The following is a 3263-nucleotide window of genomic DNA, read 5'->3' on the forward strand; positions in this document are numbered from 1 at the left end:
ACCAGGCGAAGGGGCCGCATCCCGCTGACCCGCTCACGGAACGCCGCCCTTCTCCCGCCTCTGACGGGACTTGGTTCACATTTGAGTTTTTACTGGCACTGCTCAGGATGGCGTTTGGAACAGGAAAGTGGGTCTCGTGGTCTTCTCAGAAAAACATCCAGACAAAACCATGTCTGACAAAACGTTGTCGATGCCTTTTTCTCTGTGTCATACAATACGATAAACCTTGATTCTTCTCCTTCCCTCCTTTTAAAATGAACATACCCTTCTGCTTGCACTTGAATCTGGGAGGAATTTCTTAGAACAAGGATTTAGAGTTTCACCCAAGCAACGTGGTGACTTGATGGGAGAACTGGAACACACACAAGTTAACTACTACAGCAAATGTGGAAGGAATATTTTGATTTTTGAGTGTGTTCCGATAGTAACTGGGAATGAGAAATCCATTTGTTATGGTTTACTGCATGAACCTGTAACTCATCCCTCTAGGGAGCCCACGTCTGCATGGCAAGAGGACTGACAGGGCAGGGCAGGAGCTGGGACACCTGGGTGCTGCTCGGCTGTGAGCCTCTGCAGTGAATTTACCCAGAAAACGCTCACTGCATGCAGGAAGCCAGCACGTCTGCAGACCCCCTAGAAGCTGCCCTGCTCTCCGGGATCCGAGCTGCTGAGGTCCACCTCACCTCAGCCTTCCCAGAGCATTGTCCTCTACTGCAGAGATCCACCCTCAAAGCTCCCGATCCTCGTGTGTACAGCAGGACCAGCCCTTCCTCCCCCGGCACGGCTGCTGTGAGCACTCAGACACGAACCATTCTGCAGTGCCCAAACACTCGTGTTCAAGAGAGCCCAGAAAAATCCCAAATACACTTTCCGGGCACAGGTAATAAACCCGTTTCGCTCACCCTTCTCGTGCGGGTCACTCAGTCTGGGCTATAATATTGGCTGGCTAACTGGCCACAAGCCACTGGTACAAAAGCCTTTTCTCCCCACATTCAATCAAAAGGACAACAGCCTATGGCAGACCCCTTGTACCGTGCGGTATTTTAGGCTGTCACAGCAGGGACCTCCTGCAGCGCAAGGAGAGGAGGCGGTTTCTGCTGGCCAGGCTAAAGCTCACAAAACACCTAATGAGTGGAGAGCTGCGGAGCCCGGCTGTTCCGCCAGGTCTGAAGCAGCATGTGCGTACTGGATGTGGGCAGGAAAAACTAATTCCAGAGATGCTGTTGGATACACCTGCAAGTGATTGGTGGGCCTGAAAAAAAATTATTTTTGGTAACTACTTAAATGAAAAATATTTGGAGGAGAAATCACACATTCCCTGCAAATTAATAAGGTGGAAAATAAATATTAAATTGTATTTAGCAGCTGAAAGGTCAGTCCCCGAAGGAAGAAGGAAGGTGGAGCAGACCTCTCATCTGCGATGGCACCTTTGTTCCAGAGAAGCAACGCCGGGAGAGAAAGCTGGAGATTCAGGCCAGTGTAAGAGCAAAGTGCTCCTCCAGAGGTTCCTGAGCGCCGCAGGTCCAACATGCTCCGGAAGAACCTTTGGGGCAGCTCGGGAGGCGAAGCCTCACTGCTGGAACGGTACCTCCACACCGGCCAAGGAAAGCTGTTAGAAAGTGCAGGGACTGTGTCAGCATTGGGTAATCCTTGTTCTTTGTCTCCAGGACAATCCTAGCCTATAGGCTCGATGACACATAGTGTCCATGATTAACACCTGTTAATTAAACACACAATATGCAATTACTAAATGCAGGCGGCTTGAGCTCTGGAGTTCCTGCCGCTCCAAACAGAAGGGGTCTTGTCTGGGGTCCTAAGCACATGTTTTGTGGAAGAACGCCTGGTTTGATGAAGTGTGTCACATCTCCTCAGAGAAGCGGAGTGGTTTATTCATCCGCGCTGTGAGCAAAGCTGAAGAAGGAGCTACAGCAAATGCAAATCTATTAGAGGAAATGTCTGTGGAAAGGAGTATCTGTTAACTTGTGTCTCAAAATCCGATACTTAATCAAAGCCTTCTGTAATTAGGAGACTTGGTTCCACCATCTCCAACCCAGAGGAGTATCGCTGATGGATCACCCGCCTCCGTAACTCCGGCACAGCCAAAGATTCGATAAAACTGACTTTCTCTTGCAGCCCACTGCTGATCATTACACGCTGCAAAGACAGAGCACAGCGAATGGTTTTACAAACTCTTGTAAACGGCTGAAGATGACTGGAGTGAGGATGGGGAGACGGCTCCCGGTCAGCGTGGATCAGTGTGTCCCTTCCAATGGAAATCCAGTCAGTGATCATTTATGGTACTTAGAGCAACCTGCATCATGGGATGCTTTGACTCCTCCTTTGCTCAGGGGTGTCTGTACAGAAAAGCACCGCCTGACAGTGAGAAAAACATTTGCTTCACGACAGAAAAAGGCCAGATGCCCGGTTACGAAGCAGTAAAAATGCCCTCGAGGTATACTGAGATATCTCCATGGTTAATTTCTGACTAGAACTTCCACTCGGGAGCTTTGGGAAAACCTCCAGGAGTTTCTTGCACCCGCATGACTAACGACTGCCGATCTGTTTAAAACTGCACCACTACTACACCACTGCATGCAAATCCATCACAGACTGGGCTCATGAGCGGCCAGAGAGCTGCTCATCACCCCCCTACGCCTGCGGTACGATTTTCAGCGTAAAAGTGAAAAGGCTCCACAGGTGCCCGGTCAGGTCAGACCCTCATGGATGACGGTGTCCTTGCACACCGGGTGAGTCGTACATAATGCGGAGCTCCGAGAGGTACGATGACATCACAGCAAAGCCTGGAAACAAAACCTGTTGTTTCATTAAACTTAAAATACACTTTGACTCTGTCATACCAATGGATATGAGCTATCTGCATTAAATTGTGTTTAATTTAACTCTAGAACTATAGGGCCCAATTAAAAATAATGAGGCCTGTCTCCAACTGTCAGGCTCAATTAGAGCTAATGGGAACTGATAGCTCCTGGAATAGATTCATTTTTGTCTGATAGACGAACTGGGGCAGGGGTCTTGGCAGGGGTCATTGGAATAGACCCGGCAACAAAACATGGGTCATTCAGGCTTAAGGAGTCTTAAGGAACCTAGTTATTAAATAAGGAAGTAGGAAGTAAATCAAATCCAAAAGCACATGAATAACCCCAGCAGATCCTTTTTTGTGCTCCATACCCCTATATCGCGGTTCTCCTCACCATTAAACTGCCCCTTCTGAACGACTACACAAGGCAGAAAGGTTAAACCTA

This window comes from Buceros rhinoceros, unplaced genomic scaffold (genome assembly GCF_000710305.1).
Source record: "Buceros rhinoceros silvestris isolate BGI_N320 unplaced genomic scaffold, ASM71030v1 scaffold17953, whole genome shotgun sequence".
Taxonomy (NCBI): domain Eukaryota; kingdom Metazoa; phylum Chordata; class Aves; order Bucerotiformes; family Bucerotidae; genus Buceros; species Buceros rhinoceros.